The sequence below is a fragment of the Balaenoptera borealis genome (genome assembly GCF_965194805.1).
Source record: "Balaenoptera borealis genome assembly, chromosome: 18".
Classification (NCBI taxonomy): Eukaryota; Metazoa; Chordata; class Mammalia; order Artiodactyla; family Balaenopteridae; genus Balaenoptera; species Balaenoptera borealis.
Window position 1 is genome coordinate 325,292 of NC_138877.1, and position 19,669 is coordinate 344,960.

A 19,669-nucleotide genomic window follows, 5' to 3' on the forward strand; every position below is an offset into this window, starting at 1 on the left:
TAACACGTACCCTAATCCTAACCCGTACCCTAAACCGAGCCCTAACCCTAACACTAACCCTAACCCTAATCCTAACCCATACCCTACGCTGTACCCGAACCCCTCCCCGAACCCGTACCCTAAGCCGTACCCTAAGCCTAACCCTAAGCCTAACCCTAACCCTAGGCTACCTTTTACTGCTTCTGCCTCCAATAGATTTCCTAAGCACTAGTGTTTTAAGGAACAGCTTAAAAAGAGAATCCTAATGTGATTTCTTTATAATGGGTGTGTTCCTTATCTTATCCTAGTGTCTAAACTCTTCTCCATGGCTGCACCCCCAAATAATATTCCCTTACGTGCTAAGGGGTATCTAGAGAGTGGGATAGGTTTAATAACTACCCTAACCCTAACGCGTACCCTAACCCTAACCCCTACCCTAACCTTAACACGTACCCTAATCCTAACCCGTACCCTAAACCGAGCCCTAACCCTAACACTAACCCTAACCCTAACCCTAACTCATACCCTACGCCGTACCCGCACCCCTCCCCGAACCCGTACCGTAAGCCGTACCCTAATCCTAACCCTAAGCCTAACCCTAACCCTAGGCTACCCTTGAATGCTTCTGCCTCCAATTGATTTCTTAAGCAGTAGTGTTTTAAGGAACAGCTTAAAAAGAGAATCCTAATGTGATTTCTTTATAATGGGTGTGTTCCTTATCTTATCCTAGTGTCTAAACTCTTCTCCATGGCTGGACCCCCAAATAATATTCCTGTACATGCTAAGGGGTATCTAGAGAGTGGGATAGGTTTAATAACTACCCTAACCCTAACGCGGACCCTAACCCTAACCCCTACCCTAACACTAACACGTACCCTAATCCTAATCCGTACCCTAAAACGACCCCTAACCCTAACACTAACCATAACACTAACCCTAAACCATACCCTACGCCGTACCCGAACCCCTCCCCGAACCCGTACCCTCAGCCTTACCCTAAGCCTAAGCCTAAGCCTAACCCTAACCCTAGGCTACCCTTGACTGCTTCTGCCTCCAGTAGATTTCCTAAGCACTACAGTTTTAAGGAACAGCTTAAAAACAGAATCCTAATGTGATTTCTTTTTAATGGGTGTGTTCCTTATCTTATCCTAGTGTCTAAACTCTTCTCCATGGCTGGACACCCAAATAATATTCCTTTACGTGCTAAGGGGTATCTAGAGAGTGGGACAGGTTTAATAACTACCCTAACCCTAACGCATACCCTAACCCTAACCCCTACCCTAACCCTAAGCTACCCTTGACTGCTTCTGCCTCCAATAGATTTCCAAAGCACTAGTGTTTTAAGGAACAGCTTAAAAAGTGAATCCTAATGTGATTTCTTTATAATGGGTGTGTTCCTTATCTTATCCTAGTGTCTAAACTCTTCTCCATGGATGGACCCCCAAATAATATTCCTTTACATGCTAAGGGGTACCTAGAGAGTGGGATAGGTGTAATAACTACCCTAACCCTAACGCGTACCCTAACCCTAAACCCTACCCTAACCCTAACACGTACCCTAATCCTAACCCGTACCCTAAACCGAGCCCTAAACCTAACACTAACCCTAACCCATACCCTACGCCGTACACGAACCCCTCCCCGAACCCGTAACCTAGGACGTACCCTAACCCTAACCCTAAGCCTAACCCTAACCCTAGGCTACCCTTGACTGCTTATGCCTCCAATAGATTTGCTAAGCACTAGGGTTTTAAGGAACAGCTTAAAAAGTGAATCCTAATGTGATTTCTTTATAATGGGTGTGTTCCTTATCTTATCCTAGAGTCTAAACTCTTCTCCATGGATGGACCCCCAAATAATATTCCTTTACGTGCTAAGGGGTATCTAGAGAGTGGGATAGGTTTAATAACTACCCTAACCCTAACGCGTACCCTAAACCTAACCCCTACCCTAACCCTAACACGTACCCTAATCCTAACCCGTACCCTAAACCGAGCCCTAACCCTAACACTAACCCTAACCCTAACCCTAAACCATACCCTACGCCATACCCGCACCCCTCCCCGAAACCGTACCCTAAGCCGTACCCTAAGCCTAACCCTAAGCCTAACCCTAACCTTAGGCTACCCTTGACTGCTTCTGCCTCCAATAGATTTCCTAAGCACTAGTGTTTAAAGGAACAGCTTAAAAAGAGAATCCTAATGTGATTTCTTTATAATGGGTGTGTTCCTTATCTTATACTAGTGTCTAAACTCTTCTCTATGGCTGCACCCCCAAATAATATTCCCTTACGAGCTAAGGGGTATCTAGAGACTGGGATAGGTTTAATAACTACCATAACCCTAACGCGTACCCTAACCCTAACCCCTACCCTAACCCTAACACGTACCCTAATCCTAACCCGTACCCTAAACCGAGCCCTAACCCTAATACTAACCCTAACCCTAACCCTAACTCATACCCTAGGCCGTAACCGCACCCCTCCCCGAAACCGTACCCTAAGCCGTACCCTAACCCTAACCCTAAGCCTAACCCTAACCCTAGGCTACCCTTGACTGCTTCCACCTCCAATTGATTTCCTAAGCAGTAGTGTTTTAAGGAACAGCTTAAAAAGAGAATCCTAATGTGATTTCTTTATAATGGGTGTGTTCCTTATCTTATCCTAGTGTCTAAACTCTTCTCGATGGCTGGGCCCCCAAATAATATTCCTTTACGTGCTAAGGGGTATCTAGAGAGTGGGATAGGTTTAATAACTACCCTAACCCTAACGCGTACCCTAACCCTAACCCCTACCCTAACCCTAACACGTACCCTAATCCTAACCCGTACCCTAAACCGAGCCCTAAACCTAACACTAACCCTAACCCTAACCCTAACCCATACCCTCCGCCGTACCCGCACCCCTCCCCGAACCCGTACCCTAAGCCGTACCCTAAGCCTAACCCTAAGCCTAACCCTAACCCAAGGCTACCCTTGACTGCTTCTGCCTCCAATAGATTTCCTAAGCACTAGTGTTTTAAGGAACAGCTTAAAAAGAGAATCCTAATGTGATTTCTTTATAATGGGTGTGTTCCTTATCTTATCCTAGTGTCTAAACTCTTCTCCATGGCTGAACCCCCAAATAATATTCCTTTACGTGCTAAGGGGTATCTAGAGAGTGGAATAGGTTTACTAACTACCCTAACCCTAACGCGTACCCTAACCCTAACCCCTACCCTAACCCTAACACGTACCCTAATCCTAACCCGTACCCTAAACCGAGCCCTAACCCTAACACTAACCCTAACCCTAACCCTAACCCATACCCTACGCCATACCCGCACCCCTCCCCGAACCCGTACCCTAAGCCGTACCCTAAGCCGTACCCTAAGCCTAACCCTAACCTTAGGCTACCCTTGACTGCTTCTGCCTCCAATAGATTTCCTAAGCACTAGTGTTTAAAGGAACAGCTTAAAAAGAGAATCCTAATGTGATTTCTTTATAATGGGTGTGTTCCTTATCTTATACTAGTGTCTAAACTCTTCTCCATGGCTGCACCCCCAAATAATATTCCCTTACGAGCTAAGGGGTATCTAGAGAGTGGGATAGGTTTAATAACTACCCTAACCCTAACGCGTACCCTAACCCTAACCCCTACCCTAACCCTAACACGTACCCTAATCCTAACCCGTACCCTAAACCGAGCCCTAACCCTAACACTAACCCTAACCCTAACCCTAACTCATACCCTACGCCGTACCCGCACCCCTCCCCGAACCCGTACCCTAAGCCGTACCCTAACCCTAACCCTAAGCCTAACCCTAACCCTAGGCTACCCTTGAATGCTTCTGCCTCCAATTGATTTCCTAAGCAGTAGTGTTTTAAGGAACAGCTTAAAAAGAGAATCCTAATGTGATTTCTTTATAATGGGTGTGTTCCTTATCTTCTCCTAGTGTCTAAACTCTTCTCCATGGCTGCACTCCCAAATAATATTCCCTTACGTGCTAAGGGGTATCTAGAGAGTGGGATAGGTTTAATAACTACCCTAACCCTAACGCGGACCCTAACCCTAACCCCTACCCTAACACTAACACGTACCCTAATCCTAATCCGTACCCTAAAACGAGCCCTAACCCTAACACTAACCATAACACTAACCCTACACCATACCCTACGCCGTACCCGAACCCCTCCCCGAACCCGTACCCTCAGCCTTACCCTAAGCCTAAGCCTAAGCCTAACCCTAACCCTAGGCTACCCTTGACTGCTTCTGCCTCCAGTAGATTTCCTAAGCACTACAGTTTTAAGGAACAGCTTAAAAAGAGAATCCTAATGTGATTTCTTTATAATGGGTGTGTTCCTTATCTTATCCTAGTGTCTAAACTCTTCTCCATGGCTGGACACCCAAATAATATTCCTTTACGTGCTAAGGGGTATCTAGAGAGTGGGACAGGTTTAATAACTACCCTAACCCTAACGCATACCCTAACCCTAACCCCTACCCTAACCCTAAGCTACCCTTGACTGCTTCTGCCTCCAATAGATTTCCAAAGCACTAGTGTTTTAAGGAACAGCTTAAAAAGTGAATCCTAATGTGATTTCTTTATAATGGGTGTGTTCCTTATCTTATCCTAGTGTCTAAACTCTTCTCCATGGATGGACCCCCAAATAATATTCCTTTACATGCTAAGGGGTACCTAGAGAGTGGGATAGGTGTAATAACTACCCTAACCCTAACGCGTACCCTAACCCTAAACCCTACCCTAACCCTAACACGTACCCTAATCCTAACCCGTACCCTAAACCGAGCCCTAAACCTAACACTAACCCTAACCCATACCCTACGCCGTACACGAACCCCTCCCCGAACCCGTAACCTAGGACGTACCCTAACCCTAACCCTAAGCCTAACCCTAACCCTAGGCTACCCTTGACTGCTTATGCCTCCAATAGATTTCCTAAGCACTAGTGTTTTAAGGAACAGCTTAAAAAGTGAATCCTAATGTGATTTCTTTATAATGGGTGTGTTCCTTATCTTATCCTAGAGTCTAAACTCTTCTCCATGGATGGACCCCCAAATAATATTCCTTTACGTGCTAAGGGGTATCTAGAGAGTGGGATAGGTTTAATAACTACCCTAACCCTAACGCGTACCCTAACCCTAACCCCTACCCTAACCCTAACACGTACCCTAATCCTAATCCGTACCCTAAACCGAGCCCTAACCCTAACACTAACCCTAACCCTAACCCTAACCCATACCCTACGCCATACCCGCACCCCTCCCCGAACCCGTACCCTAAGCCGTACCCTAAGCCTAACCCTAAGCCTAACCCTAACCTTAGGCTACCCTTGACTGCTTCTGCCTCCAATAGATTTCCTAAGCACTAGTGTTTAAAGGAACAGCTTAAAAAGAGAATCCTAATGTGATTTCTTTATAATGGGTGTGTTCCTTATCTTATACTAGTGTCTAAACTCTTCTCCATGGCTGCACCCCCAAATAATATTCCCTTACGAGCTAAGGGGTATCTAGAGAGTGGGATAGGTTTAATAACTACCCTAACCCTAACGCGTACCCTAACCCTAACCCCTACCCTAACCCTAACACGTACCCTAATCCTAACCCGTACCCTAAACCGAGCCCTAACCCTAATACTAACCCTAACACTAACCCTAACTCATACCCTAGGCCGTACCCGCACCCCTCCCCGAAACCGTACCCTAAGCCGTACCCTAACCCTAACCCTAAGCCTAACCCTAACCCTAGGCTACCCTTGACTGCTTCCGCCTCCAATTGATTTCCTAAGCAGTAGTGTTTTAAGGAACAGCTTAAAAAGAGAATCCTAATGTGATTTCTTTATAATGGGTGTGTTCCTTATCTTATCCTAGTGTCTAAACTCTTCTCGATGGCTGGGCCCCCAAATAATATTCCTTTACGTGCTAAGGGGTATCTAGAGAGTGGGATAGGTTTAATAACTACCCTAACCCTAACGCGTACCCTAACCCTAACCCCTACCCTAACCCTAACACGTACCCTAATCCTAACCCGTACCCTAAACCGAGCCCTAAACCTAACACTAACCCTAACCCTAACCCTAACCCATACCCACCGCCGTACCCGCACCCCTCCCCGAACCCGTACCCTAAGCCGTACCCTAAGCCTAACCCTAAGCCTAACCCTAACCCTAGGCTACCCTTGACTGCTTCTGCCTCCAATAGATTTCCTAAGCACTAGTGTTTTAAGGAACAGCTTAAAAAGAGAATCCTAATGTGATTTCTTTATAATGGGTGTGTTCCTTATCTTATCCTAGTGTCTAAACTCTTCTCCATGGCTGAACCCCCAAATAATATTCCTTTACGTGCTAAGGGGTATCTAGAGAGTGGAATAGGTTTACTAACTACCCTAACCCTAACGCGTACCCTAACCCTAACCCCTACCCTAACCCTAACACGTACCCTAATCCTAACCCGTACCCTAAACCGAGCCCTAACCCTAACACTAACCCTAACCCTAACCCTAACCCATACCCTACGCCATACCCGCACCCCTCCCCGAACCCGTACCCTAAGCCGTACCCTAAGCCTAACCCTAATCCTAACCCTAACCTTAGGCTACCCTTGACTGCTTCTGCCTCCAATAGATTTCCTAAGCACTAGTGTTTAAAGGAACAGCTTAAAAAGAGAATCCTAATGTGATTTCTTTATAATGGGTGTGTTCCTTATCTTATACTAGTGTCTAAACTCTTCTCCATGGCTGCACCCCCAAATAATATTCCCTTACGAGCTAAGGGGTATCTAGAGAGTGGGATAGGTTTAATAACTACCCTAACCCTAACGCGTACCCTAACCCTAACCCCTACCCTAACCCTAACACGTACCCTAATCCTAACCCGTACCCTAAACCGAGCCCTAACCCTAATACTAACCCTAACCCTAACCCTAACTCATACCCTAGGCCGTACCCGCACCCCTCCCCGAACCCGTACCCTAAGCCGTACCCTAACACTAACCCTAAGCCTAACCCTAACCCTAGGCTACCCTTGAATGCTTCTGCCTCCAATTGATTTCCTAAGCAGTAGTGTTTTAAGGAACAGCTTAAAAAGAGAATCCTAATGTGATTTCTTTATAATGGGTGTGTTCCTTATGTTATCCTAGTGTCTAAACTCTTCTCCATGGCTGGGCCCCCAAATAATATTCCTTTACGTGCTAAGGGGTATCTAGAGAGTGGGATAGGTTTAATAACTACCCTAACCCTAATGCGGACCCTAACCCTAACCCCTACCCTAACACTAACACGTACCCTAATCCTAATCCGTACCCTAAAACGAGCCCTAACCCTAACACTAACCATAACACTAACCCTACACCATACCCTACGCCGTACCCGAACCCCTCCCCAAACCCGTACCCTCAGCCTTACCCTAAGCCTAAGCCTAAGCCTAACCCTAACCCTAGGCTACCCTTGACTGCTTCTGCCTCCAGTAGATTTCCTAAGCACTACAGTTTTAAGGAACAGCTTAAAAAGAGAATCCTAATGTGATTTCTTTATAATGGGTGTGTTCCTTATCTTATCCTAGTGTCTAAACTCTTCTCCATGGCTGGACACCCAAATAATATTCCTTTACGTGCTAAGGGGTATCTAGAGAGTGGGACAGGTTTAATAACTACCCTAACCCTAACGCATACCCTAACCCTAACCCCTACCCTAACCCTAAGCTACCCTTGACTGCTTCTGCCTCCAATAGATTTCCAAAGCACTAGTGTTTTAAGGAACAGCTTAAAAAGTGAATCCTAATGTGATTTCTTTATAATGGGTGTGTTCCTTATCTTATCCTAGTGTCTAAACTCTTCTCCATGGATGGACCCCCAAATAATATTCCTTTACATGCTAAGGGGTACCTAGAGAGTGGGATAGGTGTAATAACTACCCTAACCCTAACGCGTACCCTAACCCTAAACCCTACCCTAACCCTAACACGTACCCTAATCCTAACCCGTACCCTAAACCGAGCCCTAAACCTAACACTAACCCTAACCCATACCCTACGCCGTACACGAACCCCTCCCCGAACCCGTAACCTAGGACGTACCCTAACCCTAACCCTAAGCCTAACCCTAACCCTAGGCTACCCTTGACTGCTTATGCCTCCAATAGATTTCCTAAGCACTAGTGTTTTAAGGAACAGCTTAAAAAGTGAATCCTAATGTGATTTCTTTATAATGGGTGTGTTCCTTATCTTATCCTAGAGTCTAAACTCTTCTCCATGGATGGACCCCCAAATAATATTCCTTTACGTGCTAAGGGGTATCTAGAGAGTGGGATAGGTTTAATAACTACCCTAACCCTAACGCGTACCCTAACCCTAACCCCTACCCTAACCCTAACACGTACCCTAATCCTAATCCGTACCCTAAACCGAGCCCTAACCCTAACACTAACCCTAACCCTAACCCTAACCCATACCCTACGCCATACCCGCACCCCTCCCCGAACCCGTACCCTAAGCCGTACCCTAAGCCTAACCCTAAGCCTAACCCTAACCTTAGGCTACCCTTGACTGCTTCTGCCTCCAATAGATTTCCTAAGCACTAGTGTTTAAAGGAACAGCTTAAAAAGAGAATCCTAATGTGATTTCTTTATAATGGGTGTGTTCCTTATCTTATACTAGTGTCTAAACTCTTCTCCATGGCTGCACCCCCAAATAATATTCCCTTACGAGCTAAGGGGTATGTAGAGAGTGGGATAGGTTTAATAACTACCCTAACCCTAACGCGTACCCTAACCCTAACCCCTACCCTAACCCTAACACGTACCCTAATCCTAACCCGTACCCTAAACCGAGCCCTAACCCTAATACTAACCCTAACCCTAACCCTAACTCATACCCTAGGCCGTACCCGCACCCCTCCCCGAAACCGTACCCTAAGCCGTACCCTAACCCTAACCCTAAGCCTAACCCTAACCCTAGGCTACCCTTGACTGCTTCCGCCTCCAATTGATTTCCTAAGCAGTAGTGTTTTAAGGAACAGCTTAAAAAGAGAATCCTAATGTGATTTCTTTATAATGGGTGTGTTCCTTATCTTATCCTAGTGTCTAAACTCTTCTCGATGGCTGGGCCCCCAAATAATATTCCTTTACGTGCTAAGGGGTATCTAGAGAGTGGGATAGGTTTAATAACTACCCTAACCCTAACGCGTACCCTAACCCTAACCCCTACCCTAACCCTAACACGTACCCTAATCCTAACCCGTACCCTAAACCGAGCCCTAAACCTAACACTAACCCTAACCCTAACCCTAACCCATACCCTCCGCTGTACCCGCACCCCTCCCCGAACCCGTACCCTAAGCCGTACCCTAAGCCTAACCCTAAGCCTAACCCTAACCCTAGGCTACCCTTGACTGCTTCTGCCTCCAATAGATTTCCTAAGCACTAGTGTTTTAAGGAACAGCTTAAAAAGAGAATCCTAATGTGATTTCTTTATAATGGGTGTGTTCCTTATCTTATCCTAGTGTCTAAACTCTTCTCCATGGCTGAACCCCCAAATAATATTCCTTTACGTGCTAAGGGGTATCTAGAGAGTGGAATAGGTTTACTAACTACCCTAACCCTAACGCGTACCCTAACCCTAACCCCTACCCTAACCCTAACACGTACCCTAATCCTAACCCGTACCCTAAACCGAGCCCTAACCCTAACACTAACCCTAACCCTAATCCTAACCCATACCCTACGCTGTACCCGAACCCCTCCCCGAACCCGTACCCTAAGCCGTACCCTAAGCCTAACCCTAAGCCTAACCCTAACCCTAGGCTACCCTTTACTGCTTCTGCCTCCAATAGATTTCCTAAGCACTAGTGTTTTAAGGAACAGCTTAAAAAGAGAATCCTAATGTGATTTCTTTATAATGGGTGTGTTCCTTATCTTATCCTAGTGTCTAAACTCTTCTCCAAGGCTGGGCCCCCAAATAATATTCCTTTACGTGCTAAGGGGTATCTAGAGAGTGGGATAGGTTTAATAACTACCCTAACCCTAACGCGGACCCTAACCCTAACCCCTACCCTAACACTAACACGTACCCTAATCCTAATCCGTACCCTAAAACGAGCCCTAACCCTAACACTAACCATAACACTAACCCTACACCATACCCTACGCCGTACCCGAACCCCTCCCCAAACCCGTACCCTCAGCCTTACCCTAAGCCTAAGCCTAAGCCTAACCCTAACCCTAGGCTACCCTTGACTGCTTCTGCCTCCAGTAGATTTCCTAAGCACTACAGTTTTAAGGAACAGCTTAAAAAGAGAATCCTAATGTGATTTCTTTATAATGGGTGTGTTCCTTATCTTATCCTAGTGTCTAAACTCTTCTCCATGGCTGGACACCCAAATAATATTCCTTTACGTGCTAAGGGGTATCTAGAGAGTGGGACAGGTTTAATAACTACCCTAACCCTAACGCATACCCTAACCCTAACCCCTACCCTAACCCTAAGCTACCCTTGACTGCTTCTGCCTCCAATAGATTTCCAAAGCACTAGTGTTTTAAGGAACAGCTTAAAAAGTGAATCCTAATGTGATTTCTTTATAATGGGTGTGTTCCTTATCTTATCCTAGTGTCTAAACTCTTCTCCATGGATGGACCCCCAAATAATATTCCTTTACATGCTAAGGGGTACCTAGAGAGTGGGATAGGTGTAATAACTACCCTAACCCTAACGCGTACCCTAATCCTAACCCGTACCCTAAACCGAGCCCTAAACCTAACACTAACCCTAACCCATACCCTACGCCGTACACGAACCCCTCCCCGAACCCGTAACCTAGGACGTACCCTAACCCTAACCCTAAGCCTAACCCTAACCCTAGGCTACCCTTGACTGCTTATGCCTCCAATAGATTTCCTAAGCACTAGTGTTTTAAGGAACAGCTTAAAAAGTGAATCCTAATGTGATTTCTTTATAATGGGTGTGTTCCTTATCTTATCCTAGAGTCTAAACTCTTCTCCATGGATGGACCCCCAAATAATATTCCTTTACGTGCTAAGGGGTATCTAGAGAGTGGGATAGGTTTAATAACTACCCTAACCCTAATGCGTACCCTAACCCTAACCCCTACCCTAACCCTAACACGTACCCTAATCCTAATCCGTACCCTAAACCGAGCCCTAACCCTAACACTAACCCTAACCCTAACCCTAACCCATACCCTACGCCATACCCGCACCCCTCCCCGAACCCGTACCCTAAGCCCTACCCTAAGCCTAACCCTAAGCCTAACCCTAACCTTAGGCTACCCTTGACTGCTTCTGCCTCCAATAGATTTCCTAAGCACTAGTGTTTAAAGGAACAGCTTAAAAAGAGAATCCTAATGTGATTTCTTTATAATGGGTGTGTTCCTTATCTTATACTAGTGTCTAAACTCTTCTCCATGGCTGCACCCCCAAATAATATTCCCTTACGAGCTAAGGGGTATCTAGAGAGTGGGATAGGTTTAATAACTACCCTAACCCTAACGCGTACCCTAACCCTAACCCCTACCCTAACCCTAACACGTACCCTAATCCTAACCCGTACCCTAAACCGAGCCCTAACCCTAATACTAACCCTAACCCTAACCCTAACTCATACCCTAGGCCGTACCCGCACCCCTCCCCGAAACCGTACCCTAAGCCGTACCCTAACCCTAACCCTAAGCCTAACCCTAACCCTAGGCTACCCTTGACTGCTTCCGCCTCCAACTGATTTCCTAAGCAGTAGTGTTTTAAGGAACAGCTTAAAAAGAGAATCCTAATGTGATTTCTTTATAATGGGTGTGTTCCTTATCTTATCCTAGTGTCTGAACTCTTCTCGATGGCTGTGCCCCCAAATAATATTCCTTTACGTGCTAAGGGGTATCTAGAGAGTGGGATAGGTTTAATAACTACCCTAACCCTAACGCGTACCCTAACCCTAACCCCTACCCTAACCCTAACACGTACCCTAATCCTAACCCGTACCCTAAACCGAGCCCTAAACCTAACACTAACCCTAACCCTAACCCTAACCCATACCCTCCGCCGTACCCGCACCCCTCCCCGAACCCGTACCCTAAGCCGTACCCTAAGCCTAACCCTAAGCCTAACCCTAACCCTAGGCTACCCTTGACTGCTTCTGCCTCCAATAGATTTCCTAAGCACTAGTGTTTTAAGGAACAGCTTAAAAAGAGAATCCTAATGTGATTTCTTTATAATGGGTGTGTTCCTTATCTTATCCTAGTGTCTAAACTCTTCTCCATGGCTGAACCCCCAAATAATATTCCTTTACGTGCTAAGGGGTATCTAGAGAGTGGAATAGGTTTACTAACTACCCTAACCCTAACGCGTACCCTAACCCTAACCCCTACCCTAACCCTAACACGTACCCTAATCCTAACCCGTACCCTAAACCGAGCCCTAACCCTAACACTAACCCTAACCCTAACCCTAACCCATACCCTACGCCATACCCGCACCCCTCCCCGAACCCGTACCCTAAGCCGTACCCTAAGCCTAACCCTAAGCCTAACCCTAACCTTAGGCTACCCTTGACTGCTTCTGCCTCCAATAGATTTCCTAAGCACTAGTGTTTTAAGGAACAGCTTAAAAAGAGAATCCTAATGTGATTTCTTTATAATGGGTGTGTTCCTTATCTTATCCTAGTGTCTAAACTCTTCTCCATGGCTGCACCCCCAAATAATATTCCCTTACGAGCTAAGGGGTATGTAGAGAGTGGGATAGGTTTAATAACTACCCTAACCCTAACGCGTACCCTAACCCTAACCCCTACCCTAACCCTAACACGTACCCTAATCCTAACCCATACCCTAAACCGAGCCCTAACCCTAATACTAACCCTAACCCTAACCCTAACTCATACCCTAGGCCGTACCCGCACCCCTCCCCGAAACCGTACCCTAAGCCGTACCCTAACCCTAACCCTAAGCCTAACCCTAACCCTAGGCTACCCTTGACTGCTTCCGCCTCCAATTGATTTCCTAAGCAGTAGTGTTTTAAGGAACAGCTTAAAAAGAGAATCCTAATGTGATTTCTTTATAATGGGTGTGTTCCTTATCTTATCCTAGTGTCTAAACTCTTCTCGATGGCTGGGCCCCCAAATAATATTCCTTTACGTGCTAAGGGGTATCTAGAGAGTGGGATAGGTTTAATAACTACCCTAACCCTAACGCGTACCCTAACCCTAACCCCTACCCTAACCCTAACACGTACCCTAATCCTAACCCGTACCCTAAACCGAGCCCTAAACCTAACACTAACCCTAACACTAACCCTAACCCATACCCTCCGCCGTACCCGCACCCCTCCCCGAACCCGTACCCTAAGCCGTACCCTAAGCCTAACCCTAAGCCTAACCCTAACCCTAGGCTACCCTTGACTGCTTCTGCCTCCAATAGATTTCCTAAGCACTAGTGTTTTAAGGAACAGCTTAAAAAGAGAATCCTAATGTGATTTCTTTATAATGGGTGTGTTCCTTATCTTATCCTAGTGTCTAAACTCTTCTCCATGGCTGAACCCCCAAATAATATTCCTTTACGTGCTAAGGGTTATCTAGAGAGTGGAATAGGTTTACTAACTACCCTAACCCTAACGCGTACCCTAACCCTAACCCCTACCCTAACCCTAACACGTACCCTAATCCTAACCCGTACCCTAATCCGAGCCCTAACCCTAACACTAACCCTAACCCTAATCCTAACCCATACCCTACGCTGTACCCGAACCCCTCCCCGAACCCGTACCCTAAGCCGTACCCTAAGCCTAACCCTAAGCCTAACCCTAACCCTAGGCTACCCTTTACTGCTTCTGCCTCCAATAGATTTCCTAAGCACTAGTGTTTTAAGGAACAGCTTAAAAATAGAATCCTAATGTGATTTCTTTATAATGGGTGTGTTCCTTATCTTAACCTAGTGTCTAAACTCTTCTCCATGGCTGCACCCCCAAATAATATTCCCTTACGTGCTAAGGGGTATCTAGAGAGTGGGATAGGTTTAATAACTACCCTAACCCTAACGCGTACCCTAACCCTAACCCCTACCCTAACCCTAACACGTACCCTAATCCTAACCCGTACCCTAAACCGAGCCCTAACCCTAACACTAACCCTAACCCTAACCCTAACCCATACCCTACGCCATACCCGCACCCCTCCCCGAACCCGTACCCTAAGCCGTACCCTAAGCCTAACCCTAAGCCTAACCCTAACCTTAGGCTACCCTTGACTGCTTCTGCCTCCAATAGATTTCCTAAGCACTAGTGTTTAAAGGAACAGCTTAAAAAGAGAATCCTAATGTGATTTCTTTATAATGGGTGTGTTCCTTATCTTATACTAGTGTCTAAACTCTTCTCCATGGCTGCACCCCCAAATAATATTCCCTTACGAGCTAAGGGGTATCTAGAGAGTGGGATAGGTTTAATAACTACCCTAACCCTAACGCGTACCCTAACCCTAACCCCTACCCTAACCCTAACACGTACCCTAATCCTAACCCGTACCCTAAACCGAGCCCTAACCCTAATACTAACCCTAACCCTAACCCTAACTCATACCCTAGGCCGTACCCGCACCCCTCCCCGAAACCGTACCCTAAGCCGTACCCTAACCCTAACCCTAAGCCTAACCCTAACCCTAGGCTACCCTTGACTGCTTCCGCCTCCAATTGATTTCCTAAGCAGTAGTGTTTTAAGGAACAGCTTAAAAAGAGAATCCTAATGTGATTTCTTTATAATGGGTGTGTTCCTTATCTTATCCTAGTGTCTAAACTCTTCTCGATGGCTGGGCCCCCAAATAATATTCCTTTACGTGCTAAGGGGTATCTAGAGAGTGGGATAGGTTTAATAACTACCCTAACCCTAACGCGTACCCTAACCCTAACCCCTACCCTAACCCTAACACGTACCCTAATCCTAACCCGTACCCTAAACCGAGCCCTAAACCTAACACTAACCCTAACCCTAACCCTAACCCATACCCTCCGCCGTACCCGCACCCCTCCCCGAACCCGTACCCTAAGCCGTACCCTAAGCCTAACCCTAAGCCTAACCCTAACCCTAGGCTACCCTTGACTGCTTCTGCCTCCAATAGATTTCCTAAGCACTAGTGTTTTAAGGAACAGCTTAAAAAGAGAATCCTAATGTGATTTCTTTATAATGGGTGTGTTCCTTATCTTATCCTAGTGTCTAAACTCTTCTCCATGGCTGAACCCCCAAATAATATTCCTTTACGTGCTAAGGGGTATCTAGAGAGTGGAATAGGTTTACTAACTACCCTAACCCTAACGCGTACCCTAACCCTAACCCCTACCCTAACCCTAACACGTACCCTAATCCTAACCCGTACCCTAAACCGAGCCCTAACCCTAACACTAACCCTAACCCTAATCCTAACCCATACCCTACGCTGTACCCGAACCCCTCCCCGAACCCGTACCCTAAGCCGTACCCTAAGCCTAACCCTAAGCCTAACCCTAACCCTAGGCTACCCTTTACTGCTTCTGCCTCCAATAGATTTCCTAAGCACTAGTGTTTTAAGGAACAGCTTAAAAAGAGAATCCTAATGTGATTTCTTTATAATGGGTGTGTTCCTTATGTTATCCTAGTGTCTAAACTCTTCTCCATGGCTGGGCCCCCAAATAATATTCCTTTACGTGCTAAGGGGTATCTAGAGAGTGGGATAGGTTTAATAACTACCCTAACCCTAACGCGGACCCTAACCCTAACCCCTTCCCTAACACTAACACGTACCCTAATCCTAATCCGTACCCTAAAACGAGCCCTAACCCTAACACTAACCATAACACTAACCCTACACCATACCCTACGCCGTACCTGAACCCCTCCCCAAACCCGTACCCTCAGCCTTACCCTAAGCCTAAGCCTAAGCCTAACCCTAACCCTAGGCTACCCTTGACTGCTTCTGCCTCCAGTAGATTTCCTAAGCACTACAGTTTTAAGGAACAGCTTAAAAAGAGAATCCTAATGTGATTTCTTTATAATGGGTGTGTTCCTTATCTTATCCTAGTGTCTAAACTCTTCTCCATGGCTGGACACCCAAATAATATTCCTTTACGTGCTAAGGGGTATCTAGAGAGTGGGACAGGTTTAATAACTACCCTAACCCTAACGCATACCCTAACCCTAACCCCTACCCTAACCCTAAGCTACCCTTGACTGCTTCTGCCTCCAATAGATTTCCAAAGCACTAGTGTTTTAAGGAACAGCTTAAAAAGTGAATCCTAATGTGATTTCTTTATAATGGGTGTGTTCCTTATCTTATCCTAGTGTCTAAACTCTTCTCCATGGATGGACCCCCAAATAATATTCCTTTACATGCTAAGGGGTACCTAGAGAGTGGGATAGGTGTAATAACTACCCTAACCCTAACGCGTACCCTAACCCTAAACCCTACCCTAACCCTAACACGTACCCTAATCCTAACCCGTACCCTAAACCGAGCCCTAAACCTAACACTAACCCTAACCCATACCCTACGCCGTACACGAACCCCTCCCCGAACCCGTAACCTAGGACGTACCCTAACCCTAACCCTAAGCCTAACCCTAACCCTAGGCTACCCTTGACTGCTTATGCCTCCAATAGATTTCCTAAGCACTAGTGTTTTAAGGAACAGCTTAAAAAGTGAATCCTAATGTGATTTCTTTATAATGGGTGTGTTCCTTATCTTATCCTAGAGTCTAAACTCTTCTCCATGGATGGACCCCCAAATAATATTCCTTTACGTGCTAAGGGGTATCTAGAGAGTGGGATAGGTTTAATAACTACCCTAACCCTAACGCGTACCCTAACCCTAACCCCTACCCTAACCCTAACACGTACCCTAATCCTAATCCGTACCCTAAACCGAGCCCTAACCCTAACACTAACCCTAACCCTAACCCTAACCCATACCCTACGCCGTACCCGCACCCCTCCCCGAACCCGTACCCTAAGCCGTACCCTAACCCTAACCCTAAGCCTAACCCTAACCCTAGGCTACCCTTGAATGCTTCTGCCTCCAATTGATTTCCTAAGCAGTAGTGTTTTAAGGAACAGCTTAAAAAGAGAATCCTAATGTGATTTCTTTATAATGGGTGTGTTCCTTATGTTATCCTAGTGTCTAAACTCTTCTCCATGGCTGGGCCCCCAAATAATATTCCTTTACGTGCTAAGGGGTATCTAGAGAGTGGGATAGGTTTAATAACTACCCTAACCCTAACGCGGACCCTAACCCTAACCCCTACCCTAACACTAACACGTACCCTAATCCTAATCCGTACCCTAAAACGAGCCCTAACCCTAACACTAACCATAACACTAACCCTACACCATACCCTACGCCGTACCCGAACCCCTCCCCAAACCCGTACCCTCAGCCTTACCCTAAGCCTAAGCCTAAGCCTAACCCTAACCCTAGGCTACCCTTGACTGCTTCTGCCTCCAGTAGATTTCCTAAGCACTACAGTTTTAAGGAACAGCTTAAAAAGAGAATCCTAATGTGATTTCTTTATAATGGGTGTGTTCCTTATCTTATCCTAGTGTCTAAACTCTTCTCCATGGCTGGACACCCAAATAATATTCCTTTACGTGCTAAGGGGTATCTAGAGAGTGGGACAGGTTTAATAACTACCCTAACCCTAACGCATACCCTAACCCTAACCCCTACCCTAACCCTAAGCTACCCTTGACTGCTTCTGCCTCCAATAGATTTCCAAAGCACTAGTGTTTTAAGGAACAGCTTAAAAAGTGAATCCTAATGTGATTTCTTTATAATGGGTGTGTTCCTTATCTTATCCTAGTGTCTAAACTCTTCTCCATGGATGGACCCCCAAATAATATTCCTTTACATGCTAAGGGGTACCTAGAGAGTGGGATAGGTGTAATAACTACCCTAACCCTAACGCGTACCCTAACCCTAAACCCTACCCTAACCCTAACACGTACCCTAATCCTAACCCGTACCCTAAACCGAGCCCTAAACCTAACACTAACCCTAACCCATACCCTACGCCGTACACGAACCCCTCCCCGAACCCGTAACCTAGGACGTACCCTAACCCTAACCCTAAGCCTAACCCTAACCCTAGGCTACCCTTGACTGCTTATGCCTCCAATAGATTTCCTAAGCACTAGTGTTTTAAGGAACAGCTTAAAAAGTGAATCCTAATGTGATTTCTTTATAATGGGTGTGTTCCTTATCTTATCCTAGAGTCTAAACTCTTCTCCATGGATGGACCCCCAAATAATATTCCTTTACGTGCTAAGGGGTATCTAGAGAGTGGGATAGGTTTAATAACTACCCTAACCCTAACGCGTACCCTAACCCTAACCCCTACCCTAACCCTAACACGTACCCTAATCCTAACCCGTACCCTAAACCGAGCCCTAAACCTAACACTAACCCTAACCCTAACCCTAACCCATACCCTCCGCCGTACCCGCACCCCTCCCCGAACCCGTACCCTAAGCCGTACCCTAAGCCTAACCCTAAGCCTAACCCTAACCCTAGGCTACCCTTGACTGCTTCTGCCTCCAATAGATTTCCTAAGCACTAGTGTTTTAAGGAACAGCTTAAAAAGAGAATCCTAATGTGATTTCTTTATAATGGGTGTGTTCCTTATCTTATCCTAGTGTCTAAACTCTTCTCCATGGCTGAACCCCCAAATAATATTCCTTTACGTGCTAAGGGGTATCTAGAGAGTGGAATAGGTTTACTAACTACCCTAACCCTAACGCGTACCCTAACCCTAACCCCTACCCTAACCCTAACACGTACCCTAATCCTAACCCGTACCCTAATCCGAGCCCTAACCCTAACACTAACCCTAACCCTAATCCTAACCCATACCCTACGCTGTACCCGAACCCCTCCCCGAACCCGTACCCTAAGCCGTACCCTAAGCCTAACCCTAAGCCTAACCCTAACCCTAGGCTACCCTTTACTGCTTCTGCCTCCAATAGATTTCCTAAGCACTAGTGTTTTAAGGAACAGCTTAAAAATAGAATCCTAATGTGATTTCTTTATAATGGGTGTGTTCCTTATCTTAACCTAGTGTCTAAACTCTTCTCCATGGCTGCACCCCCAAATAATATTCCCTTACGTGCTAAGGGGTATCTAGAGAGTGGGATAGGTTTAATAACTACCCTAACCCTAACGCGTACCCTAACCCTAACCCCTACCCTAACCCTAACACGTACCCTAATCCTAACCCGTACCCTAAACCGAGCCCTAACCCTAACACTAACCCTAACCCTAACCCTAACCCATACCCTACGCCATACCCGCACCCCTCCCCGAACCCGTACCCTAAGCCGTACCCTAAGCCTAACCCTAAGCCTAACCCTAACCTTAGGCTACCCTTGACTGCTTCTGCCTCCAATAGATTTCCTAAGCACTAGTGTTTAAAGGAACAGCTTAAAAAGAGAATCCTAATGTGATTTCTTTATAATGGGTGTGTTCCTTATCTTATACTAGTGTCTAAACTCTTCTCCATGGCTGCACCCCCAAATAATATTCCCTTACGAGCTAAGGGGTATGTAGAGAGTGGGATAGGTTTAATAACTACCCTAACCCTAACGCGTACCCTAACCCTAACCCCTACCCTAACCCTAACACGTACCCTAATCCTAACCCGTACCCTAAACCGAGCCCTAACCCTAATACTAACCCTAACCCTAACC

General features: G+C 46.2%; 1 long non-coding RNA gene across 1 annotated transcript in view; it reads right to left on the reverse strand.

Annotated features, from left to right (window-relative positions):
* Nucleotides 1–3,874: 3,874 nt before the first annotated feature.
* Nucleotides 3,875–19,669, reverse strand: part of LOC309615828 — a 113,430-nt gene continuing 97,635 nt past the window's right edge. The window contains exon 2 of the long non-coding RNA XR_014237088.1: nt 3,875–3,937. This is a non-coding gene — a long non-coding RNA (uncharacterized lncRNA). The remainder of the gene's footprint in view (nt 3,938–19,669) is intronic.